The sequence below is a fragment of the Loxodonta africana genome, chromosome 26 (assembly GCF_030014295.1).
Source record: "Loxodonta africana isolate mLoxAfr1 chromosome 26, mLoxAfr1.hap2, whole genome shotgun sequence".
NCBI classification, from domain to species: Eukaryota; Metazoa; Chordata; class Mammalia; order Proboscidea; family Elephantidae; genus Loxodonta; species Loxodonta africana.
In genome coordinates, this window is record NC_087367.1 from 19185303 (window position 1) to 19212887 (window position 27585).

The 27585-nt window shown below is 44.5% G+C and overlaps 1 protein-coding gene and 1 long non-coding RNA gene across 9 annotated transcripts in view; one reads left to right on the forward strand and one right to left on the reverse strand.

The window, feature by feature from the left end:
• The window catches only part of THADA (THADA armadillo repeat containing), a 362922-nt gene that overhangs the window by 322142 nt on the left and 13195 nt on the right, over window positions 1-27585 (forward strand). The gene's annotated exons all lie outside the window — the stretch shown is intronic.
• On the reverse strand, window positions 4887-26715 carry LOC135228700 (uncharacterized). Its single transcript, XR_010319478.1, has 3 exons — window positions 25827-26715; window positions 24257-24362; window positions 4887-5109 (listed from the first exon to the last, which is right to left on the reverse strand). It is a non-coding gene; the product is annotated as an uncharacterized LOC135228700 (long non-coding RNA).

Sequence of the window (27585 nt, forward strand, 5' to 3'; positions counted from 1 at the left end):
CAAGCACTTAGGAAAGGCCGGGGGGTTCTCCTTGCCAAGGCATGTGAACGCTCTTAAAAGCTTTCAATTTCGTTACTCTTCATTTTATTATTTCTCTAACCTCTCTACCAGCAGGGTGATGGAGGCTCTGATTGTGAGACCTGTTTTTATTTTTCACACTCTATTTTTATACTTTGAAGCTGTGGTTATAAAACGCACGCTCAGAAATGTTGGCTCTGCACCCACGAGTCCCAGGAGGTTGTCCAGATGCACTGTGTCAGAGCTGCTCCCAGCAGCCTCTTTCAAGGCCCCTGCCCCACCCCTGGCTTTCGGGGGAGGGACAGGCAGGACAGCAGTTGCTGTAAGGAAGAGGCTAATCCTACCATGAGCACGATCCTGGCCAAGCATTTTAGATTTGACTCTGAGAAATTGGCAGAGATATTTTTCTGGTGGCTTCCCAAGCACACAGTGAGGGGTCAGAACCCTTAGGAGCAACATTCCCAGGTTCAGATAAAAGGGTCGTCCGTCTCCATGTGCACAGCTGCTCTGGCCCTCATCTTCTTTCACCAGCCATGAGGAAGGTGTGTGAGCAGCATGGCACTTGGGTGTGAACAGCCAGCAAGACAGACTTCTTTGTTTCATTCACCACCGTTTGCTCGTAGTGGATGTCATGTTCATGGTACTGTCAAACTCAGAGAAGAGGCTTAAGAAATCTTCCAGCATGCTGACCTTTCTGTGTTCTCCAGCCAATTCTAATCCCTCCCTCTACCCTCTTGCCTTCTCTTTTCCCCAGGCTCCTCCCTTCCCTTCCCCCAGCCCAGGACAGATCTAGGAATTGCCTGAAGTTGTTTACACCTTGGCTGCAAGCAGCACCGGGTCTTTTTGAGCGCAGTTGTCCATAAATCTTAGATTGTTTTTCGTGTTTGAAAAAGCTGCTCCCATCAGCAAGTCATTTTTCACATGTAAGGGGCAAGGAAAAGTTCACCAAATTTCATCCTTCAGTTTCTTTTCACTCCATTTCACAACATCCACTCCCTAGAAACCACAGAAATTAAAAAAACAGTTCTCAATAGAGGTGGCCCATGACATAGCCTACTGGAACCAGAGCCAGCCTCCTGGTGGAGAGAGGGGAAGCAGGGACGGATTACCCAGTAAGCAAGAAACGCACGGGCCTAATTGTGTTTACTTATTAATCGGGAGTGTACAGTTTCACCTGAGCTTCAGCGCATTCTGGGTTTCACCACATCCTTGAAATTGTACGCTTCAGATTAGTACATAAACACAATTAAACCCGTGCGTACCTTGCTTACTATAAGCCAGTGCGTACCCTCAGGGACAGATTATCCAATAAGCAAGGTACACACAGGCCTACGTTGTGCTTACTTACTAATCTGTAGTAAACAATTTCATGTTTTTTCACTACATCAAAGATTCTGCTTCTAGGTATGGCTGGCATCTGTCCCTCTCCCAAGCCCACAGCACCTTCCTACAGAATCAAATTTATAATCACTGACAGGGGCGGATGATTCAGTAAGTAAGGTAAGCATGCCCTCACTTGTGCTTACTTACAAATCTGTAGTGAACAGTTTCATATGGGTTTCATTTTGATGTGGTGTGGTAAAACCTATGTGAAATTGTTCACTGCAAAATAGTAAGCACAAGAAAATCCATGCTTACCTTGCTTGTGGGATAATCCACTCCTGCATACCATGTTTACTGGTTAATCTGCCCCTGGGGGAGGTGAGAGTAAGGGTCTGTGAGCGTCCATCTCCTCTGTATGTGAGGTTTGCCTAGATAGGGGCTGGCTGGCTCTGACCAACCCACGGGGGAATATAATTTCAGAGTCCCACTGTTTTTATTTTAGAGTGGTAGATCTGGTGGGTGGGGAGATTTGGGGAGGCAAGGAGTGATATTTATAAGAAAAGGCTTAACTCAGCTGTTACTGTGAATTAAAAACAAGGAATATGGCATAATACAGCTAAAATATACTTCAGTTCTGTGTTAAAGGAGAGGCAAAGGAGGGAGGGAATTTGCAGTAGATGCGAAGAGAAAGGAGAAATGGAGGAGAGGGGACATACTGTCCGAGTCAGAAGGAAGAGGACCACTCCCCACCAGGCTGTGCTGTAAGTGTTGGGGACACAGCAGTGAACACAGCAGCCAAGCCACTGCCCTCATGGAGCTTATGTTCTAGCATCCCCCAGGAGAACAGATATTTGAGCCAAGGGATAGTCGGCTTGGAGCAGAATTAAATCCCTGGGCCCTGCAGGGGTGTTCATTTACCCATCAGTCCTTCAGCAAATCTTGATTCACACCTGCTCTGCCTCCCAGGGTCTATGGAGTGGTAGAGGCCACAGTTAAACGAGCTACAAACACACAGTGCAGCACGAGGTATGAGGAAGGCATCCAGGATGCTGTGAAGGCATATGACGGGGCACCTGATTGAGTCTGAGGGGTCAGGAGGGCATCCTGGAGGGAGGGTGGTCTGAGGTGGAGATCTGAAGGAGGAGTAGGAGTTGAGCAAACATGATGGGAAGGGAAGGCAGAGGGAAGAGTCTACCAGGAAGAAGGAACAGCTTTGCAACACCTGTTTAGCAGGGCTGTGTTAAGATGCACTACATAATACTCCATAACGATTTTTTTTAATGAACGAGTGGATGAAATTATGAACCAACCCCCCTACTTCTAAACTAGTCCTGGGGCTGAGAGATCTGGGAAGCTGGGTCGTTTGGTCACCTCCTTTGGAATTCTCAACTGGAAGGTGCACACCATAGGGAAAGACAGAGCAGCTTGGCAGAGTCACCTGAGGGGCTGGAGACCATGGTAGATAGTTGAGAGACATCCTATCCTGAAGCGAGATTATGGGCTGCAAGCCTGGGCAATCCCTTGTGTCCAAGGATTTGGACATCATCCCTCCATCCAGTTAGTAGTAAACAATTACTGAGCATTTGGGGTCAAGCACTGAGAGCCAAGCTCCCTCTCCTTATCACCTAGTAGAGGATGACAGACTGAAAGCAATTAGGGTAGTAACAATAGGAAGGTTTGTGACTGAAGTCAGTACAGAATACAATGGAGAAGGTGGTCAGTGTTGTGTGGGTTTGGTGGGGAATTAGGAGCAGTGGTAGGTCAGTGGTAGAGTTCTCACTTTCAGTGCGGAAGGCCCAGGTTCGATTTCTAGCCAGCGCACCTCATGTGTGGCTACCACCTTTCTGTCAGTGGAGGCTTCCGTGTTGCTGTGATACTAAGCAGGTTTCCGCGGAGCTGCCAGACTAAGATGGACTAGGAAAAAAGGCCTGGTGATCTACTTTTGAATATCAGCCAGTGAAAATTCTGTGGATAATAGTGGTCCAATTTGCAGCCAATCATGGGGTGGCACAGGACCGGTCAGTGTTTCATTCCGTTGTGCGTAGGGTCGCTGTGAGTCAGGGGCCAACTTGGTGTCAGCTCACAACAAGCTCCTACATGACCAGCACTTTTCTAGGGTCTGGAGATTCAGTCACATTCAAAGCGAAACCCCTGCCCTTGTAACCCATCTCAAATAAAAAGACAGTATTCACTAGATTAGGAGCCCCGGTGGTGCAGTGGTTAAGCACTCAGCTGCTAACCGAGAGGTCAGCAGTTGGAACCCACCAGCCACTCCATGGGAGAAAGATGTGACAGTCTGCTTTCATAAAGATTTACAGCCTTGGAAACCCTCTGGGGCAGTTCTACCCCATCCTATAGGGTCGTTGAGTCGGAATCGACTCAGTGGCAGTGGGTTTTATTCACTAGATTGACCCTGGAAGAGAGTATCAGTTAAGGAATACGTTTAGCTAAAAAAATAAAACACAGGAGCTTAACTACCATGGCCTTTATTGTTTCCTTAACAGTATGTCTGGTGGAAGTAGGTGCTCCCAGAGTGGTTCATCACCACTGTGTCATCAGGGGCCTGGCACTTTCTGTCTCTCTGCTTTGTCATCCTCAGCTGTTGGGTCTCTGACCTCATGCTTGTTCTCATGGTTCAAGTATGGCTGTTGCACCTTCAGATATTACCCCAACATTCTACATAGAAAGAAACAAGCAAGATCATATAGTCTTCTTCTCAGAAAGGTTCTTTATATCTAGGAAGGAATAACACATCCCAGCAGGTATCTCCTTCAGTCTCCTGGGCCAGATCTGGGTGCATGGTAGGCTACAAAGGCTGAGAGAGGAAGTATGATGCAAATGAGACAGGGCTAGACACACCTCCTGGATCTGGATGCATCACCTCCCAGAACAGAACTGGACTTCTCTTAGCAGGGAAAGGGGATGGCTGCTGGGTAGGCTACTCAGGTAGGGCTACCTATATACCCATGTGGAGAGGGAGTCCTGGGACACATTCAGGGAACTGTAAGTAGTCCCACATGAGCAGCAGGGAGTGTGTGGGAGTGGGCATGGGGGAGAACAAGTGCTAAGGTTCATCTGGCCACATCTGCAAAGGCCAAGGATGCCCTATTGATGACTTGGCCCTCTCGGGGGGGCATCACAGGTTTAAGTCGGGAAGCGAGGAGATCACTAGACAGTACACAGAAGGGGGTTGGGCACCAGTGCCCTCTAAAGCAGTGGTTTCCAAATTTCAAAGTGTCCTCCGATCACTTGAGGAGCCTGTGAACTTGAAATTCTGATTCAGTAGATCTGGGTGGGGCCTGAGATTCTGCGTGTCTGACAGACGCCCAGGTCCAGCTACCATACTCGGAGCAGCGAGACCCGAAACAGTGCTCTTGAGAGAGAAATGTTCAAATGTGTTTGCTAAGTATTTTAAAGTAACTCCCAATATAGCTGAAATAGGAATTAAGATTTTCAGATCATTAAAGGAAAAAGGATAATAACTCTTAATTTAAAAAAAAAAAAAAAAAAAAGGCAAAATCTGATGTACCTTTGGGGAACCCTGGTGTCTGCATGTAACTGAAAACCCAGCCAACAGTGGTTTAAACACGATGATAGTTTATTTCTCTCCCAAGTAAAAAAATGTCCATATGGAGGAGTCCAGACTAATTGGCCGTTCCCAGCCACAAGGGACCCAGGCGGCTTCTGTCATCCTGGCGTGTGACTTCCATCCTCAGGGTCGCTTCTTGGTTCAAGATGGCTTCTAGAAACGTTAGCCATAATGTCGTCCTAACAGATCAGAAGAAAGGGAAGAAGGAACAATAAAGAGCTTAAGCCCTCTCCTTTCTATGGACCCCTCCCAAAGTCCCATAAAACGCATCTCCTTACCTCTCGTTGGCTAAAACTTAGTCACATGGCCATAGCTAGCTGCAAAATAAGCTGAGAAGTGTTTGTAAAGTTACCTAGGTTTTTCTTGGTAAGTGTTAAGGAGTTGATTCAGACTCATAGCGACCCCATGTGACAGAGTAGAACTGCCCCATAGCCATAAGGTTTATGGGAGCAGATCACCAGGTCTTTCTGTCACAGAGCCTCAGGGTGGCTTCAAACCATTGACCTTTCAGTTAGCAGCCGAGCACTTAACCTTTGCACCACCAGGGCTCGTTAGGGTTCTTTTACTAAGGAAGAAGGGAAGAAGTGGTGTGGAGTGGCAGTTAGCACATCTAGCTACATGTTGCTTTAATACAAATTTGTTGTTCGCTGCTGTGGGTCAGCCTCTGACTCACGGCCACGCTAAAAAAAAAGATGCTAGATACACCTAAATGACATGGAATGGTTGAACACGAAGGGATGAACAAAACTATCCCAGGCAGATAGCAACAGAAAAGAAAGCAGGGGTGGCAATCGTAATATCAGGCAAACTAAAAATTTTTGAAACAAAAAGCACAAGATGGCAGGTAAAGGTATGATCCATCAAGAAAACGCAACAGGCTTAAACCTTTATGTGTCAAACAAAGTAGCATCTAAATACAAAAAGAGAAAAATAATAAATACTAGAAAAAAATGTTAAGATTATCATAATAGTAGCATGCTGTAACCTACCTTTCTCAGAATTTAACAGGTCAAGTGACCAGATATAAATAAGATTATAAAGGATTTGAATACGATATTTAAAAGCTGAGATATGTACAAACTTTGTACCCTACACACAGAAAATCAACCTTGCTTTGGGTCACCAAGAAAATTTCAATTCCATAATGTAGGAGTCTTTTTAGGCCACATTCTCACCAAATTGCAAGAAAACTAGAAATACGTAATAAAAAGACAACAGCAGAATACCACTTGGATATTTAAATACAGTCTGCTAAGTAAGGCACATCGATGACAAAACACAGACTCCTTCGAGGCCCAAACAGATAAAAGCACTAGGAAGATTTATGAGAAGTAGGTGAAATTCTCCTCAGAGGAAATAGTTGCAATATATTTGACAATTAATAAAATTGCTATTATCCATAACATACAAAAGAATTCTTTTAAGATCAATAGCTGAAGGTAATAAAAATATTAGGCAAAAGGTAAAATCCAAGCACTTTGTAGGAGAAAAAATAGACGTGAACAGTACACCTAGGAAAGACAATGCTTATCCTCCCTAACAAAAAGAACTGCAAACTAGAACAACAGTCCTGTGTTGTTTCCTGCACATCTTACTGGCAAAGAATAAAATGATTGTTCTCACCCCGGATTGCTACAGCTGTGAAGGAACGGCCACAATCACACCTGGTGGAGCTATAAATGGATAAATTTTTAGAGGGAGTTTGATAGTATCTATTAAAATTTAAATGTATATACCAGTTGGTCCAGTGATCCCACTTAGAGGAATTTTCCCTATAGAAATATTTGCGCAAATATGCAAAGATACATATACAAGGTTGTTCATTTCAACATTGAAATAGGAAAAGAAGGAGCAAACTAAATGACCATCAGAAATTTCATTAAGTAAATATTGACACATCTGCATACCATGAAGCAGTTAAAACCAGAGAAATAAATCTATATAAACTGACATGCGAAGGTATCCATGATAGCTTGCTACCTGCGAAAAGCAAGTAGCAGGACAGAGGATCCAGAATGACCCCATTTTACGGTATAATAATAATTATTATTATATATAAAGATACATGTTTTTTAAGTCTAGAAGGCTATATGTTATGGACTGCAAACTCTGATGCCTACAAGGGCCTGGCCAGGGACATAAATGTGCAGACTTGCTGGGTGTCCACTCAGAGGAAGTAGTAGGAAGTTGTGGGGACTCTGCTAAACGGAAGAGCACATGCTGTCTCAATTGTAGCTCATTGTTGCCATTTGTAATGTTGCCAGGCTTCCCCAGTCAGAGTCCATGGATCAGGACTCATGTGCTACAACTTTCCGCTTCAGCCCTAATCTTGGCAAGGGCAGTAGCGGTGACCCCTGTCAACATTACTTTGAATCCTCTTCAACAGGCGCTGGATGAACCTGGAGATTTTAGTTGTGGGCAGCTTCACTGCCCCTCTCCTAAAGTGGACTCAGTCATGTCACTCCAAAAGTCATGGTAATTGAAGACCCTAGAACTGGGTGGTATAGGAGGTTTCTGAGCCTCCTTTTCCCCTGAATGGGTTGACTGAATGGGTACTCTTCCCCACTACCTCCCCTAGGACTTAATCTTGTTTTGGCTTTGCTGGTTCCTTAGTGCTCCTGCATGCTCAGTCTCCACCACAGAACCTCCCTCCCTTCCCTGCAGGCCCCAGAGTCTTCAAGAGGCCCTGCACGGGCCAGGTTATCCCCAGTCCCCAACTTGAGCCCTCCTGTAGGGTTTTAGTCTCTATGGTCCTTGGCAAGGAAACGGGCCACGACAGTCTCAGCCGTACTGGAGAAGAACAAGAAATAAACAGCTAACGGAGGAGGAAACTTGAGGATTACTATCCTTACTTGCAGATTTCTGTCCTACTCAGTCTGTGCAGCCTCACCCCTCATCTTCTAAAAATGCCCTTCGACTTGATTTTTTTCCCAGACCCTCATTGTAAACACTAGCAGGCCATTGAGACTGCAGTCTGAAGAATGAGGTGGCCTCCAGGGCAAGGTTGCCAGATTTAGAAAAGAAAAATACAAGGACACCCAGTTTAGTTTGAACTTCAGGTCAACAGTGAATAATTTTTGAATATAAGTGTGCCCCCATCCAATATTTGGAACATACTTAAACTTACAATAAGTATTCATTGTGTATGTAATGAGTCGGAATCAACTCGGCAGCACTGGGTTTGGTTTTTGGTTTTATAGAAAATTCACATTGAATTGGGAGCCCTGTATTTTGTCCCACAACCCTTCTACAGTGTGCTGTTGTGGCTGTCCCATTCCCAGTGGGGCTTCTGAACACTCAGGCCTCTTTGTGCCTCCTACCTAGCCCTCCTCGCTCTCCCTGCTCTGTGTGCTCGCTCGCTTCCTGCCTCTGAGCTGCCTCTCTTCGAGTCTGTGGCTTTCCCCCACCCTCACCTCTCCTCCTTCTTTTTCCTCATTTTGCTCTCACTGGGCATAACATATAATTAGTTTACATATTTGAGCATTGTAAATAAAGTTTTGTGTTCCTTGCTGTAATTTAAATAGCAGGGGAATGTAACTTGCTGAGTGTGTTTCATTTTCTTTTTATTGATAGGTGGCCTTAAGTTCATTTTTAGCCATGTGAATCATTCACCTTCACCTTGCGTGAAGAGAAAGGTCTCCCATTTCTGGAATGAACTCACGTGCATCTTCCCAAGACAGATGCCAAGGAGGGAGGTGGGGAGTGGAATAGATAGAGGTACAGGGGAAAAGGGGTACCCATTCAGCCAACCCACTCAGGGGAAAAAGGCTCCGAAACCTTCTGTACTGCCCCAAAACCTAGTCTTTTAGAATTAGGCCTGCTAACCAGGGATACGGAGCCCTGGTGGTGCAGCGGTTTAAGCGTTTGGCTGCTAACCAAAAGGTCAGCAGTTCAAATCCACCAGCTGCTTCTTGGAAACCCTATGGAGCAGTTTTACTCTGGTCTTATAGGGTTGCTATGAGTCAGAATCGACTCAGTGGCAACAAGTTCGGTGTTTTTTGGTTTAACCAGAGATACACCTCTCTCCCCTTTAAGATCCATCACCTGCCTCTTTACTAATGAGAAGCAGCCTCTAAGAGACAGTGAGAAGCATGGTTTGGGGCTTACTCACTGGGTCCCCTATAACCTTCCACTTGCATTATCTGTTTCTTCTGATGGGGACTGGTACGAAGGAAATTCCATTCTGCCTTTCTCCTCAAGATAGGTCAATTCTCTGCCCTCCCCCTACATCAGAACCTTTTGGTTTCTAGTTAGATCCCTGGGTGACACAGACAGTTTGAGCTTGATAACCAACCTAAAAATTGACTGTTCAGCCCACCTAGCAGTACTGTGGAAGAAAGACCTGGTGATCTGCTTCCGTAAAGATTATGGCCAAGAAAACCCTCTAGGACAGCTCTACTCTGTAACCCATGGGGTCTCCATGAGTCAGATTTGACTCAGCAGCAGTGGATTTGGTTGGTTTCTAATTGCTGCCACGAGGGACTCTGATTCCTGCCTTCTCTCACATTCTCTCCCTGCCTTTGTTTCTCCATCCCAACTGTCCACTCACCAACAGAGGGACCTCTACTCATAACCAGGCAGGAGTTTTCCCAACTGAAGAGCATTGCCATCTGGGTGAGAGAATAGTGATCTGGAAATCACAGAGCCACCTCTACTTTGAACTAGTTGATTCTACTCTCTTGACCTCAGTTTCATCATCTATAAAATGGGGGTGGTCATATATCTCACAGAATATCTGTGTTAAAATATGAACACCAACAAGTGTCAGAAAGTAAACAACATTCCATCCCCAGTCCAAATGCTAAAAGGCATTTTTTAATGTTGGTAAGCCAGAAAAGTGCTCTTTGTTGTGGAATCCTTTTCATTGACCACATTAGAGAACTCTACCACTTGGTTTTGGAGGGGTCTTTCTATTCTTTCTATCATGGATTCTTGAGCACTGGGTGTTCTTTCCTGACCTTTCAGGCAGGAGATAATTTAGAAGAGGCTGAAAGAATAGGTATGTCCCCTTGATATTTCATCAGTGTCGCAGTAGAGAGGAGTTGGCTGTTTCAGAAGCTGAGCCTAATGGTCTGTGACAGAGTTGAGAGAACTTCACCATGAAGAAGAGGCTCCTACATGAGTTTGAGGGCAGCGCCTGCCAAATGGCTGTAGTTGCCCAAAGAATTTTGGACCAGATCTCTCACCTTTGATGGGAATGAACTAACAAAGCCTCACCCAACCTGAGTCTGTTGCCTTTTGCTGAGCAAAGTCACGTCAGCTGTTCAGTACAGAAGCTTTACCCCAGCTGGAAACTTGATCATGAGTGAGGTCTGAGAAATCTGGGCCCCCGGAGTGTGTGGAAAGCGGAGTATTAGAGGCTGTAGCATTCCGACTTTGATACTTGGACGTGGCTCCCAGATTCCCCTGGTTACAGCCATTTGGAGCTCCAAAGGACACAGGGATTTAGCCAGAGCCTCCTCTCAGCAGTTGCTGAGGGGCCCAAGCCCCTTGTCAACTTGAAGTTCTGTTCAGTCCCACACCTCAGCAGCACCACAGCAGTGAGAAACAATGAAAATCAGCCACACCCATGGAAACTCATGTCAGGGAAAGAAGGCGTTTACAGGATCAAAGCCTCTTGTAACCCAAGAATTCCTCAGCAGCTCTAGTCCCTTAATAATTATGGTTTGGAGATTTGCCAGAAAGCAAAACCACTTAGCATGGCATATTTAACAATGAACAGTTTTCTGTGTTCATAATAGCCACAGTGCCGAGCAAATAGGCACCTTGAACAACAACAAAAAAAAGCCAAACCCACTGCCGGCAAGTCAGTTCCGACTCAGCGGCTCTATAGGACAGAGTAGAACTGCCGCATAGAGTTTCCAAGGCTGCAAATCTTTCGGAAAGTTGACTGCCACATCTTTCTCCCTACGAGCGGCTCATGGGTTCAAACTGCTGACCTTTCGGTTAGCAGCCGAGAGCTTTAACCACCTGGGCTCCATCTTGAGCAAAGGATGGGATATTTATGTGTGTATATGAAATAACCCACACCTCCCTTAAACCTAAACATACTTATGAGGTAAAAATGTGGCACTTCCCTCTGTCCTGGTACCTGCTTTATGAGTAAGTTGGAGAAAGCTACATACTCTGCCTCCTACCCCCACCTCCTCTGAGTTAAAAAAAAATAATCTTTAACCCAGAATTTTCCAAACTTATTTAATTGCCAAATGCCCTCCCCCCCGCCCGCCCCCCGCCACCTTTGGTAGGTTTTGAATTTAGAGTTGTTTTAAGTATTTGCTAATATTCTAAAAAGTCAGTGTTCCAAGGAAAACTCTTCAGGAAGTGATGGCCATTGGGGGCAGGAAGGAGGGATTTAGAACAGTGGGAGAATGGAGGAAACAAGCCTCAAACCTGAGTGGTGATCCCTCCCCCACCTTGGGCCCTGATTCTCTGTGTCAGCATTTGTTTGGTGAACATTTCTCATTAGGGGAAATTGGAGAAGAATGGCTGCTTGGAAGAAAGTTCACTAAAGCTGAACCCTAAAGGGTGGGTATAGTTTCGATGGGCAAAGGTAGGAAGGTTGGGAAGCAGTCCAGAAAGACAGGAACAGGACATATAGGGTGGGAAAGTGTGGGGCCTGTTCAGGAAAGAAAGAAACAAGTGTATGAGTGGGAGGGGGGTGAGTTGAAACCAGGATGAAGTGGACTTTTGTCTCAAGCAGGATTCTTTCAGACCCAAATGACAGAACATCCAGCCCAGCCGGCTTCAGCACACTGGAAGCATGTTGGGCCAGGTAACTGAGAATTCCAGGGCTCAGGTTGGCTTCAGAGGTGGTATGATTTAAGCTCAGTGTCCCAAGGACCCGGTTTCTTGCCATTTGTCCCCTCTGCTTCTGGGTTGGTTCTTCTTCAGCTAAGATCTCCGTTCCCTGCAGCTGTAGCCTTTATATCATCTTTGTTCAAGTCCTGTGTCAGTAAAGCCCCATTGCATCTTATTGGCTCTAGTTGAGGTCCAGGCCTATCCCTGAACTAATCTTGGGAGGCAGGGAACATGATGGCCTGACTGGCTTAGACCTGGGGCAGGTGCCTATGCCTGAAGTAGGGGGTGGAGTTAGCCCCACCCAAGCCACATGGACTAAAAGGTGGGAAAGAGCTGGTTCTCCAGGGGTAAATCAAAATACATTTATTCAAAGGAGGGGTATGGAAGCTGGGCAGCAAAAACAATAGATGTCCATTAAAACTGGAATGCCAGACCAAGGAATCTGGACACCATTTGCACTGAAGGACCAGTAAAGATTTTTGAACAAACAAGTAACATGATCAGAGCTATGTATGTATTAAGATTAATTTATACACAAGTGTTCGTTGCAGTACTATTCACAATAGCCAAAAGGTGAAAACAACCTAAATGCCCATCAGCAGATGAATGGATAAACAAAATGTGGTACATACATACAGTGGAATACTACTCAGCCAGTATAAGAAATGAAGTCTTGATACATGCCATGGTATGGATAGAACTTCAAGACATTATGCTGAGTGAAATAATCAGAAAATGACAAATTCTGTATGACTTCACTTATATAAAATGGCAAGAAAAGGCAAATATATGGAGACCATAGTTTATCAGTGGTTGCCAGAGGTAGCAGGGAGGAGGAAAGGGAGGGGGTTATTGCTTATGGAATATTGAGTTTCAGTTTACCGTGATGGAAAAATCACATTGATTTAAGGGTAGGGTTGCACAGCTGGTTATTTTAAGTGCTGTCAGTAGGTTGTACACCTATAAAAAGTTGAATTGGCAAAAGTTGTGTGACTGATATATTTACAACAATAACTAAATGAACGAGCAGCTGCTGAGGCTACTCCTGGGATTTGGCTCCTCGGTTCAGAGGTTTAGGGTTATGGTTTCATGGGACATGCCAGTTAATTGGCCTTAGTAACATGTTTAATGCTTCTGTTCTACCTCCTAGTTCATTGCATAGTGTCTGGGGTCTTAAAAGCTTACAAGTAGCCATCCAAGGCACAACAATTGGTCCGTATTCACCTGGAGCAACAGAGGAAGAAGGAGAGTCAGGAATAGGAGGAAGATATGGAATGTGTGGCGAATTGCCTCCATGAACAACTGCCTCCTTTGCCATAAGACCAGAACTGGATGGTGCCCAGCTACCATTATTGAACATTTTGATCAAAAATTCCATCGAAAGGGGGCAGAATGTAGAACAGAATTTCAAATTTTTGTAGACTCCAGACTTTCGGAGCCATGGAAGCTGGATGAACCCCTGAAACTATTGCCCTGAGATAATAGTTAAACCTTAAACCAAAAATATCCCCTGAAGCGTTTTTAAAACCAAACAACAGTTTAGCTTAATTAGTAAAAAATGTCTGCATTGAGCATTTTGCTCTTTTAAGTACTATCTGTATGGAATCAAACTGACAACAGCAACTCGAAAGATTAGATAGGAATCTTAAGGGGCAGTAAGTTTATGTTGATGGGGGAGGAACAACTCAGAAGGAGGGTGAGAATGGCTGCACAACTTAAAGAATGTAATCAATGTCACTCAACTGTACATGTAGAAACTGTTGAATTGGCATATTTTTTGCTGAGTATATTTTTAACAACAAAAAGTAATTTTTTTAAAGATTAATTCAGTTATAGTTTAATAGCTACCGTGTTTTTGGCACATAGTAGGGGCTCATTAAGTATATATTGAATGAATGAATGACAAAGAGAGATAAAAGTTGGATTGGTGGGGGTAGAAATTAAAAGTGGGGAGCATTTTTAGAAGGCCATTGTAATAGTTTGGAGGGAGAATTATTGGGTAATTTGTCCCTGCGTTTCTCCCATGTGCCCTCAGGCTCTCCTTCTCCCTCTCTACTGGCTCTCTCTCATACAAATATTTACATTACTTCCCTGCCGTAGAAACACATTTCCTAGACCCTGTTCTGCCTTCAAGGAAACAATTTAAAAGAATCATTTCTTGGAGAAATTTTGAAGCTGGGGAGGACAGAACTTTGATCTTGCATTAGGTGTCCTTGTAGAAGATAAGATTATCTGTACTCATTAGTGGTTAGCTTCACACTCCCTGATCTCAGAATCTACTCTGCAGTCATGGTAGTCGAAACAGCCTGGTACTGGTACAACAATAGATGCACAAACCAATGGAACGGAATTGAGAACCCAGAAGTAAATCCATCCACCTATGGACCGCTGATCTTCAACAATGTGTTGAACTTCATTAAAAATAGTAAAAAGAAAGTCTAACAGATGGTCCTGGCAAAGCTGAATACCCATTTGCAGAAAAATGAAACAAGATCCATACCTCACACCATACACAAAAACTAACTCAAAATGGATCAAAGACCTAAATGTAAAACCTAAAACTATAAAGATCATGGAAGAAAAAATAGGAACAACACTAGGGGCTCTAATACATTGCATAAATAGAATACCAAACATAACTAAAAATGCACAGACACCAGAAGATAAACTAGATAACTGGCATCTCCTAAAAATTAAACACTTTCGCTCATCAAAAGACTTTGCCAAAAAGAACCTACGGACTGAGAAAAAAATTTTGATTACAATATATCCAACAAGGGTCAATTCTAAAATTTATAGAAAACTTCAACACCTCAATGACAAAAAGATAAACAATCCAATTAAAAAGTGGGCAAAGGACATGAACAGACACTTCACCAAAGAAGACAGGCAGCTAACAAACACATGAAGAAGTGCTCTCGATTGTTAGCCATTCCCCGCCCCCCCGCCCCCCTCCCCCACTGCCATCAAGTCGATTCTGACTCATAGCAACCCTCTATAGCCATTAGGGAGATGCAAATCAAAACTGCAATGACATCGATAAAGAACAATGGTGAATCTGTGAAACATTTCATAACATGGAGGAATCTGGAAGGCATTATGCTGAGTGAAATTAGTTGCAAAAGGACAAATATTGTATGAGACCACTATTATAAGAACTCAAGAAATAGTTTAATCAGAAAAGAAAATATTCTTTGATGGTTATAAGAGTGGGGAAGGAGGGATGGAGAGGGGTTTTCACTAATTAGTAGATAAGAACTATTTTTGGTGAAGGGAAAGACAACACACAATACAGGCAAGGTCAACACAACTGGATTAAACGAAAAGCAAAGAAGCTTCCTGAATAAACTGGACACTTCAAAGCCCAGTGTAGCAGGGGCAGGGGTTTGGGGACCATGGTTTCAGGGGACATCTAAGTCCATTGGCATAATAAAATCTATTAAGAAAACATTCTGCATCCCACTTTGGAGAGTGGCGTCTGGGGTCTTAAATGCTAGCAAGCGGCCATCTAAGATCTATCAATTGGTCTCAATCCACCTGGAGCAAAGGAGAATGAAGAACACCAAAGACACAAGATAATTGTAAGCCCAAGAGACAGAAAGGGCCACATAAACCAGAGACAACAGCCTGAGACCAGAAGAACTAGATGGTGCCTGGCAACAGCTGATGACTGCCCTGACAGGGAACACAACAGAGAACCCCTGATAGAGCAGGAAAGCAGTGGGATGCAGACCTCAAATTCTTGTAAAAAGACCAGACTTAATGGTCTGACTGAGACTAGAAGGGCCCTGGAGGTCATGGCCACTAGACCTTCTGTTAGCCCAAGACAGGAACCATTCCCAAAGCCAACTCTTCAGACAGGAATTGGACTGGACTAAGGGATAGAAATGGATACTGGTCAAGAGTAAGCTTCTTAGATCAACTAGACACATGAGACTATGTGGGCAGCTCTTGCCTGGAGGGGAGATGAGAGGGCAGAGAGGGTCAGAAGCGGGCCAAATGGACACAAAAAGAGAGAGTGGAGGGAAGGAGTGTGCTATCTTCATTAGGGGGAGAGCAACTAGGAGTCTATATATATACTCATAGGAGTATATAGCAAGGTGTATATAAACTTTTGTATGAGAGACTGACTTGATTTGTAAACTTTCACTTAAAGCACAATAAAAATTAAAGAAGAAAAAAAAAACTACAATGAGATATCATCTCACTCCAACAATAATGGCACTAATAAAAAAAAACAGGGAGCAACAAATGTTGGCAAGGCTGTGGGAAAATTGGAAGTCATATACCCTGCTGGTGGGAATGTAAAATGGTAGGTACAACCACCATGGAAAATGGTGTGGCACTTCCTTAAAAAACTAGAAATAGAATTACCACATGGTCCAGCACTCCCATTCCTAGGTATATATCCTAGAGAAATAAGAGTGGTAACATTAATAGAAATATGCACACCCCTGTTCCTTGCAGTATTATTCACGATAGCAAAAGGATGGAAACAACCTAAATGCCCATCGAAGGATGAATTGATAAACTGTAATACATACACACAATGGAATGCTGCACAACGATAAATAATGATGAACCTGCAAAACATCTCACAACGTGGACAAATCTGGAGGACATTAAGCTGAGTGAAATAAGTCAATCACAGAAGGACAAGTATTTATGAGAGCACTATTATAAAAAGTTGAGAATAGGTTTACACACAGAAAGAAACATTCTTTGATAGTTTCTAGGGATGGAAGGGTGATAGTAGATAAGTGTGAATTCTGGTGAAGGCAAAGACAGTACACAACTTGGGGGAAGTCAGCACAATGTGATGAAGGCAAAGGAAGACACTGAGAGGTACAAAAAAATAAAGGGCAACTTTTTTTTTTTATGGTAAATACTATAACATATACAATCCTGCAACAACAGTAATAACACAATAATTTGTGAGTAGATTCATAGGCCAATATATATGCTAAATAGGTGAGGGAGGTCATACGGGAGTACACCTGTGTACATTAATAGGCACGGATGTGGATATTTTTACCTATATGTTTGTAAATGCTGCACGTATAAATGTGTGTATAACAGCACATAGGGAGCACAGTTATAGAAACTACTTAGACATAGCAACTGAACTACTGGACTTGAAAGCTAAGGACCCTAGTCTTAGGGGACACCTAGGTCAGTTGGCAAAACACAGTTTATAAAAATAATGTTTTACATTCTAGCCTGGTAAGTAGCGTCTGGGATCTTAAAAGCTTGCTTGCGGCCGCCTAAAAAGCAACTATTGGTCTCTTCCCACCTGGAGCAAAGGAGAATGAAGAAAACTGAAGACTCAACAAAGCAGTTAGTCCAAAGGACTAATGGCCCACATGAATCACAGCCTTCTTTGATCTGAGACCAGAGGAACTAGATGGTGCCCACCTACCACTACTGACCGCTATGACCAGGATCACAACAGGTCTGGTTAGAATGGGTAAAAAATGTACAGCAAAATTCAAATTAAAAAAAAAAGACCAGACTTACTGGTCTGAAATAGACTGGAGGAACCCACAAGACTATTGCCCTAAGACAACCTTCCAACTTGGAACCGAAGACATTCCCGATAACAGATGGGGCTATGAAATAAGCATTAACACCCATGAAGAATGTGTGCCTTAGAATAATCAACTGCACGAAACCAAAAGGGCGACATTTGATGAGAAGGCAGGGAGGGACAGGGAAACCAAAGTAAAGTAAACGGGGAACTCAGGGAGGAAATGGGGAGAGTGCGGACACATTGCAGGAATTGAAGCCAACGTCATGGAACAATTAGTGTAAGAATCATTGATTGGAAAATTAATTGGCTGTGTAAATTTTCACCTAAAGCATAATAAAATGTTTTTTTAAAAAAGTGGTTAGGGAGTAGGATGCAGGGAGGAGAAGGTTGGAGCAGTTTATATAGAGGTTCAGTTAAGAGTCACGAAAAAATGAATGAAGGCATTGCCAGGGGGCCATGAGAGTGCAGCTCAGATTAAATAACATGAATTTATAGCGTGCCCCCTCAGCATACTGCCTTTCATCAGCTGGATTCAGTGGCTCAAAAGGGACACAGCAGATTGGGTTTGGGGAGAGGCAATTATGGAGCACCAGAGAACCTGGTAGCAGGTCAGGTTGGCAAGGAAATTGGGAGCTAGGTAGATCATCACAGCCCAAGGAGTCTGGGATGTATAGAGACAGGCAAGTGATGGCCTGGGAGGAGCCCTCTCAAACCTTTTCATAATAACTTTTAAGAAAAACTATTGCCTAAGCCTGGGAATAGGTCTGAACAGGGCACGAGGGTAGGGAGGTTTGAGAGTTTCTGAGAAGCCATTAAAGGGAGGCTCCATTCCCTCACCTTGAGTGTGCGGCGTTTGACAGGCTGGCTCAGGACTGTGGCCGGTGCTGGATGTACCCCTGTTGGACACAACCTCCTAAGGCCAGACCGCATCTCCACCCGGGAGGACACAGGTCTGCAGTACCAGGCATGGCTGCATTTCCCAGGTCACAGCCGTTGAGCGTCCTGATAGCTAGAAGGGGCTGGCGGAGCCGGCCTGAGAGTGCACACAAATGTCTTTAAAGGAAAAGAAACAGGACACCAGCAAGCTTGCTGACTGTTCTCTTCCAAGAGCACTGCTCTCTAATGTAATTGTACTCGGACATTTTTTTTGCATGATGTCAGGGAATAGCCTTCCTTAAAAGCTTTCAGGAACAAGCACAACTATAAGACAGACTCGGGCAATGAAATGGAAACCAGACGGGTCTGTGTAATTCAGGTAAAGAGATTTCTCTTCGCAGCTTTGTGATCTGATCTCTGCTCTCGGCATTCTGTGTAAAACCCTGTTTCACGGGATCCACTTACACATGAGTCTTACCTTGCAGGTGATTTCAGAAGTGAAATGTCTTGCTTTATTAGCAAACATGAGGAAGTGCAGGAAAGCAAGGGTTGCCTCATCAGTGGCTGTTCAGACCACCCTCCTAGGCTTGCAGCCTTTCTAAATCTCCATGTTCTAAACCTCCTGTCCTCAAGAGAGCCCAGGCCCCCGAAGCAGGGAGGAGGGCTAGCCCCTCTTAGCTCACTATCGTTTTCAACCCCTGTGGACTTCTGCGTCTCTCCACCACTCACACCCCTTCCCAGGGTTAGTTTCTTGGAAATGTGTCCTGGGGAGTAATACTCACTCAGGAGGTACTTTCTCACCCATCCCCTGGTCCTTCAAAGCCTCAGGTGTACATCTAATTGAACTAATTACCTACCCTCCTCCGTTCTGGGCACACTTGTCTGCTACATCCCTAGGGAGGGCCTTTCTTGATGGCCATTCTTCCTAGATCTGCTCTGACAAGGAATAAGCAGGCACGTTGCCCTCCTTCTGCTACTAGATGGATAGATCTGGAAAGAAGCTGAAGAAATGAGGCTGGAGAACCCGGAATTTACCTGGAAATGAGTAAGGTCACCGAACGATGCTGGTAATCAGAAGAAAGACAATCTGGTTGGGGGGGATGGGGTGCTGAGAGGATTTGGGGGCTACTAGAGAAGACTTCACTAAGAAGGCAGGAAGAACTTAATGAGAAAGGGACTCAACCACCCAGAATGAATAAAGATGTGAGCCTGAAACACGTCTGGCTGGAATGCCATCCGCTAGTGATGGGGAAGAGCCCTGGTGGCGCAGCGGTTAAGAGCTACAGCTGCTAACCAAAAGATGGAATCCGCCAGCTGCTCCTTGGAAACCCCGTGGGGCAGTTCTTCTCTGTCCTGTAGGGTTGCTATGAGTCAGAATCAACTCGACAGCAACAGGTTTTGCAGAGTGATGCAGAGTGATCCAAGAGAGTTAGGAACTAGTTTGTTTTATAACAGTGGGGACACAGAGCCAGGCAGGAAGAGCCTTCATGCCAGGAAGTTGGGAAGTTTGGGCTTTGAGGAGCCACTGAGGGTTTTTAAATTGAGATTAATCTGGTTAGAGTTGCCTTAGACCATCCTGGCCACAGGGTAGGAGATGGAATGTTGCCAGGGAAGACCAGACTGGAAACAAGGAATCTGGTTAGAAGGAATCTGGTGGTGTTTTAGAGGAAGAATGAGGAGGGTGAACCAAAGAAGTGGCAGTAGGAATGGAGAAGAGCCAAATATGGAGGTATTATTGGTGGGTGCCATTGAGTCTGTTTTTTTACTAATAGTGACCCCCTGTGACAGAGTAAAACTGCCTCAAAGTGTTTTCTAGGCTGTAATCTTTAAGGGGGGGAGGCCTCATGTCAGTTTGTCGTACTATGGGGGCTTGCGTGTTGCTGTGATGCTGAACGCTATGCCCCCGGTATTCAGATACAAGCAGGGTCACCCATGGAGGACAGGTTTCAGCTGAGCTTCTAGACTAAGACAGACTAGGAAGAAGGACCTGGCAGTCTACTTCTGAAAAGCATTAGCCAGTGAAAACCTTATGAATAGCAGCGAAATATTGTCTGATACAGAGCTGGAAGATGAGCCCCCTAGGTTAGAAGGCACTCAAAAGATGACTGGGGAAGAGTTGCCTCCTCAAAGTAGAGTTGACCTTAATGACGTGGATGGAGTAGCACTTTCAGGACCTTCATTTGCTGATATGGTGCAACTCAAGATGAGAAGAAACAGCTGCAAACATCCATCAATAAACGAAACTTGGAATCTACGAAATACGAATCTAGGAAAATTGGAAATCATCAAAAATGAAATGGAACTCTGCATCCCACTTTGAATTGTGGCACCTGGGGTCCTAAATGCCAACAAGCAGCCATCTAAAATACATTAATTGGTCTCAACCCACCGGGAGCAAAGACAAAGGAAGAACACCAAGGTCACACGACAACTAAGAACCCAAGAGACAGAAAGGGCCACTTGAACCAGAGACCTACAATATCCTGAGACCAGAAGAACTAGTTGGTGCCCGGCCACAATCGATGTCTGCCCTGTCAGGGAACACAACAGACAACTCCTGAGGGAGCAGGAGACCAATGGGATGCAGACCCCAAATTCTCATTAAAAGACCACACCTAATGGTATGATTGCGACTAGAGGAATCCCAGAGACAATGCTCCCCAGAACTTCTGATGGCACAGGACAGGAACCATCCCCGAAGACAAATCATCAGGCATGAAAAGGACTGGTCAGTGGGGGGGAGAGAGATACTGATGAAGAGTGAGCTAATTAAATCGGGTGGACACAGGAGAGTGTGTTGGCAACTCTTGACTGGAGGGGGGATGGGAAGATAGAGAGAGAGGGAAGAAGGTAAAATTGGCACGAAACGAGAGACTGTAAGGGCTGACTCAATAGGGGGAGAGCAAGTGGGAGAAGGGAGTAAGATGTATGTAAACCTACATGTGACAGACTGATTGGGATGGTAAATGTTCACTTGAAGCTTAATAAAAATTTAAAAAAAAAACAAAAAAACAAAAAAAATGAAATGGAATGCATACATGTCGATATCCTAGGCATTAGTGAGCTGAAATGGACTGGTATTGGCCATTTTGAATTGGACATTCGTATAGTCTACTATGCTGGAAATGATAACTTGAAGAGGAATGGTGTTGCATTCATTGTCAGAAAGAATGTTTCAAGATCTGTCCTGAAGTACAACGCTGTCAATTATAGGATAATTTCCATACGCCTACAAGGGAGACCAGTTAATACGACTATTATTCAAATTTACACACCAACCGCTAGGGCCAAAGATGAAGAAATAGAAGATTTTTATCAGCGGCTGCAGTCTGAAATTGATCAAACATGCAATCAAGATGCATTGATAATTACTGGCGATTGGAATGCAAAAGTTGGAAACAAAGAAGAAGGATCAGTAGTTGGAAAATATGGCCTTGGTGATAGAAACAATGCCAGAGATCAAATGATAGAATTTTGCAAGACCAACAACTTCTTCATTGCGAATACCTTCTTTCACCAACATAAGTGGCGACTATACACATGGACCTTGCCAGGTGGAACACACAGAAATCAAATTGACTACCTCTGTGGAAAGAGACGATGGAAAAGCTCAATATCATCAGTCAGAACAAGGCCAGGGGCAGACTGTGGAACAGACCATCAATTGCTTATATGCAAGTTCAAGCTGAAACTGAAGAGAATCAGAGGAAGTCCACGAGAGCCAAAATATGACCTTGAGTATATCCCACCTGAATTTAGAGACCATCTGAAGAATAGATTTGACACATCGAACACTAGTGACCGAAGACCAGACGAGTTGTGGAATGACATCAGGGATATCCATGAAGAACGCAAGAGGTCATTGAAAAGACAGGAAGGAAAGAAAAGACCAAGATGGATGTCAGAAGAGACTCTGAAACTTGCTCTCGAACATCGAGCAGCTAAAGGAAAAGGAAGAATTGATGAAGTAAAAGAACTGAACAGAAGATTTCAAAGGGCGTCTCGAGAAGACAAAGTATTATAATGACATGCGCAAAGAGCTAGAGATGGAAAACCAAAAGAGAAGAACACGCTCAGCATTTCTCAAGCTGAAAGAACTGAAGAAAAAATTCAAGCCTCGAGTTGCAATAGTGAAGGATTCTATGGGGAAAATATTAAACAACACAGGAAGCATCAAAAGAAGATGGAAGGAATACACAGAGTCATTATACCAAAAAGAATTAGTCGATGTTCAACCATTTGAAGAGGGGGCATATGATCAGGAACCGATGGTACTAAAGGAAGAATTCCAAGCTGCTCTGAAGGCACTGGCAAAAAACAAGGCTTCGGGAATTGATGGAGTATCAATTGAGATGTTTCAACAAACAGATGCAGCGCTGGAGGTGCTGACTCATCTATGCCAAGAAATATGGAAGACAGCTTCCTGGCCAACTGACTGGAAGAGATCCATATTTATGCCTATTCCCATGAAAGGTGATTTAACCGAATGTGGAAATTATAGAACAATATCATTAATATCACACGCAAGCAAAATTTTGCTGAAGATCATTCAAAAACGGCTGCAGCAGTATATTGACAGGGAACTGCCAGAAACTCAGGCCGGTTTCAGAAGAGGACGTGCAACCAGGGATATCATTGCTGATGTCAGATGGATCCTGGCTGAAAGCAGAGAATACCAGAAGGATGTTTACCTGTGTTTTATTGTGCAAAGGCATTCAACTGTGTGGATCGTAACAAATTATGGATAACATTGCAAAGAATGGGAATTCCAGAACACTTAATTGTGCTCATGAGGAACCTTTACATAGATCAAGAGGCAGTTGTTCGGACAGAACAAGGGGATACTGACTGGTTGAACGTGAGGAAAGGTGTGCGTCAGGGTTGTATTCTTTCACCATACCTATTCAATCTATATGCTGAGCAAATAATCTGAGAAGCTAAACTATAGGAAGAAGAATGGGGCATCAAGATTGGAGGAAGACTCTTTAACAACCTGTTGTATGCAGATGACACAACCTTGCTTGCTGAAAGTCAAGAGGACTTGAAGCACTTACTAGTGAAGATCAAAGACCACACAGCCTTCAGTATGGATTGCACCTCAACATAAAGAAAACAAAAATCCTCACGAGTGGATCAATGAGCAACATCATGATAAACGGAGAAAAGATTGAAGTCGTCAATGATTTCATTTTACATGGATCCACAATTAACAGCCATGGAAGCAGTAGTCAAGAAATCAAAAGACTCATTGCATTGGGTAAATCTGCCGCAAAGGACCTCTTTAAAGTGTTGAAGAGCAAAGGTGTCACCTTGAAGACTTAAGGTGCACCTGACCCAAGCCATGGTATTTTCAATCGCATCATATGCATGTGAAAGCTGGACAATGAATAAGGAAGACCGAAGAAGAATTGACGCCTTTGAATTGTGTTGGCGAAGAATATTGAATATACCACGGACTGCCAAAAGAATGAACAAATTTTTCTTAGAAGAAGTACAACCAGAATGCTTCTTAGAAGCAAGGATGGCGAGACTGTGTCTTACATGCTTTGGACATGTTTTCAGGAGGAATCAGTCCCTGGAGAAGGACATCATGCTTGGCAGAGTACAGGGTCAGCGGAAAAGAGGGAGATCCTCAATGAGGTGGATTGACACAGTGGCTACAACAGTGAGCTCAAGCATAACAATGATTGTAAGGATGGCTCAGGACCGGGCAGTGTTTCGTTCTATTGTGCGTAGGATTGCTATGAGTAGGAACCGACTCAACGGCACCTAGCAACAACAACAATCTTTACAGAAGCAGATTGCCAGGTCTTTCTCACACAGAGCTGCTGGGTGGATTCAAACTGCTCACCTTTTGGGTAGCAGCTGAGAACTTAACCGTTGTACCACCAGGGCTCCTTTTGAGAAGTGTTTAAGGGGTACAGTTGTCAGGACAGTTACCTAGATACAGAGGTGAGAATAGGAGAAGCTGCTGAGAAGAAAGAACAAACCAGGAAACAGTAGAAGAGAGAGCTTCAAAGAGATCCAGAATACTGTGCAGAGTGCCAAGAGGTTCAAGTCAGATAAGGGGAGGGCGGACATGAGTTGGGGCAGGAGGGCTCAGGAGGCAGGTCAGACTATACCTGCTTGAGTGAGGACTGAACAGGGGTGTACTCGCCTCCTTTGTCTCCCTCAGGTTGTCAGGAATTTCAAGATGAATTCAGTATGCTTTGATCCCACTCTTTGGACCTTGAAGACATGGTTATGCTATGTAAATGCAAATTTTTAATCTGTAATATACTAACACTGATTAATTTTTATCAAGAAATTATTTTCCAGTATAACTCCATTGAGCCAATTTAGTTCCCTGATCAATTTTCTATATAGAAAACCATTTCTAATTTTCTTCCTTAATTTCTTAGATATCAGCTCTTTTATGTATAAATTTAACAATGAGGATTTTATTTAGGGTCAAATGTTTTAGTCAATGAAATTACCACATGCCCAGTTTTTGACTTATGAGTTTGTTGTTGTTTTATGTTTATTTCCACCAAGTCAAATTTTTCCCCTGGTGATGGTGATTATTTATTGCAGTTTTCAGTGTTACTCACGACATGAATTCTTTGGTCAGGTATTTGTGAATTTTATCATGGGCTGTTTAGCCATTGTCAGTTTGGTTTTCTGTTGATTATTTTTCCCAGTAACATTCATGGCAAGATCAAAACATCTTCAAGGTCACAAACAACCTGCTTCTTCCCAGAGTTCCTATTCCTCTTCCTCTCCCCACCCTCACCCTCCCCTCCAGCAGGACTGGTACGGAAAGGAAAGCTTTCCTGGGTTGTAGACTCTGGGGTCTCAGGACCCTTTAGACCCAGTTGCTCTCCCTGAGGCTAATATAAATCCTTCCAGCAGCAGCCTGATCTTTTCTCCTTTTTAGTTGGCTGAAAACCCAGAGCCCAGCTGCCCTCTGGCCTCTGAATTGTTCTCTCTTCTTGGCCTGTACTTGAAAGAAAGGTTTTCTGTGGGCTTCTCCCTTCCCTCCCCTACCCCAGGCTTCTCCAAGCTCAGCCACCCCACTCCCATCAGGGGGCTGAGGCAGAAGGGGGCTCCCAATGCCATGGGGAGGTAGACAGTAATTGCAGGGAGGCTGCGGGGGTTGTTGGTCCTAGGAAACAGATAGAAAAGGCCTTGGGATGCTTGGGAGTTAACTCAGCTTCAAGATAGAAAATGCCAGAAACTTTGCAATCACAGGCATTTAATATTTTGAGCACTGTTTATAAATCTAAAAATCACTTTGTGAGCTTAGGAGTCATTTGTACCTTGATTTTCTCATAACATGACCCTGTTTGCTCTATTTAGAGTCATGGAGGCCTGGGAGGTGGGGGTGCGGGTAATGATATGGGAGCTTTCAGGATTCAGGAAGAGGCTGGGGAGATGGTAATGTTAAAACCCTCCAAAAAAAAAAACAAAGCCAAGCCTACTGCCATCGACTCAATTCCGACTCGTCGAGGCCCTATAGGACAGAGTAGAACTGCCCCATAAGGTTTCCAAGGAGCGCCTGGTGGATTTGAACTCCCCACCTTTTGGTTAGCAGCTGTAGCTCTTAAAGCCTGAGACAGAAAGAAGTTATCTTCCCAAATTTTTCTGATTTCAAATTTCTAACCTTCAGTTGCTCTTTAGGACCATAACCACCCACTGCCAACTATCTCTCACCGGTGTGAAGCAGGGGATGGCCAACCACCGATCTTGAGTTCTGTGCTTTTGTGCTCTGTGCCTGGACTGGGCATGTCTCCAAGGCTTCAGTGCTGGTCCCTGGCTAGCATAGTGCCTGTGCTCATGACAGCTTTGTTGAAGTGAATCATTTGGCTCCTTCCTCTCCCTCTCCGTGAGCCCTGAATGAGTTGAAACGGTTGAGGGTGGGAGTAGGGGACTGGGCGTGTACTGGGAGGTGTGACACTGAAGGTCAGAGAAGCTTCACAAAGAATTCAGAAGGAGCTAGTCAGTCTTGAGAGCTCAGGCTGAGAAGAAATCTGCTTTGTAAGAGGTAGAAACTCTTACAAATAGTGGGAGAAGCTGAAGAAAACGAGTGACTTCAATAAAAGGAAAAAGAGAACTTGGAAAAACCAAGCTGGGCGTGAGGAATGTCGAATGTGTCTACAGAACCCTTGAGCCCTGCCCAAACAGAGGAAGAGGAAGCTGATGAAGAAGGGGAGCTCACGTTACCCAGTTCCCCTCCACACCCAGAGAACACTTCCCAACTCGTGAGCATTCTAATTATAAGCCTCCACCCAAGGCTCTTCAGCCTACCTTCACTGGATAACTGGGCAGGGTCAGTTTGCCCCTTCCAGAAGGGAGTGCTTTGGGGCGAGTGGCCACCTAGAGATGAATAAGGCACAAGGCACTTAAATCCATGAACATCGGAGGTGATTGAACACTTTGGGAGGCCCAGCAGAGAGGACTGCCAAGGAGCAGGCAGCATGCAGTAAACGTGCAGAAGAGGAAGGGGGTCCACCTGGCAGGGAGGGGCTGACTTTGCCTCTTGCCCAGGGGGAGGGGGGCTGACACAGTCCAAGGAATCCTTGCCGAATGGAGGAATGCCAAGGCCAAAGGCAGTTGTCCAGAGCATCTCTGGTCTGGACTCAGCTCCCCCTCCCCCGTGGTCCCTTCATACACCTGGATCTTGTGGGCAGTCCTGTGTTACCCTGCTCTGGGACAGTTGGAGGATGAGGCCCACACGTGCCTTACCCTTCCCTGCTGAACTCAGGAGAGACCCACAGGAACAGGACAGTAAGCTGCATACGAAACTGGTGCAGAAGTCTCCTAGGGCTGCAGTCACAGAAATATCAGACGCGCATGGTGTTAAAGAACAGAAATTTATTTCCTCACAGTTCTGGAGGCTCAAAGTCCAAATCAGGGTCTCAGCCGTATCGACTCCTTCCTTGCTGGCAGCCCTGGGTGTTCCTTCTTTCCTTGGCAATCCTCACATGGCATCTTTCTTGCACTGTGCACACTTACAGACACACACACACACACACCTCTGTGTCTAACTCAGAAGTCATTAGGCTTAGGACCCACTCTAACTGTGATCTAATGAACACAACAAAACCCCATTTCCAAACAGGATTACATACGCAAGTATAGGGGTTAGGACTCCAACACGTATTCTGGGGAAGCTCAATTCAGTCTGTAACAACTGGGTATACACAAGTGCCCTGAGAGGCTACAGCTCCCCTCCTCCCCAGGCTGTAAGCCCCTTGGGGAACCAGGTCTTTTTCACAAGCATTGTTGCCTGAGGGTGATGTTTGTTTGACTCCATTCCTTATTCTTTGGTGTGGTTGAGAGTGAGCAAACACAAGTGTTTTTATAAGCTTTGAGTACTGAGTGTACTATTAACCAGCCATAATTTAATTTATCAGTCTTTTTTTGGTGAAGTATGGCCTTCCTGAATGAGAAGTATACACTTTTAACTCTC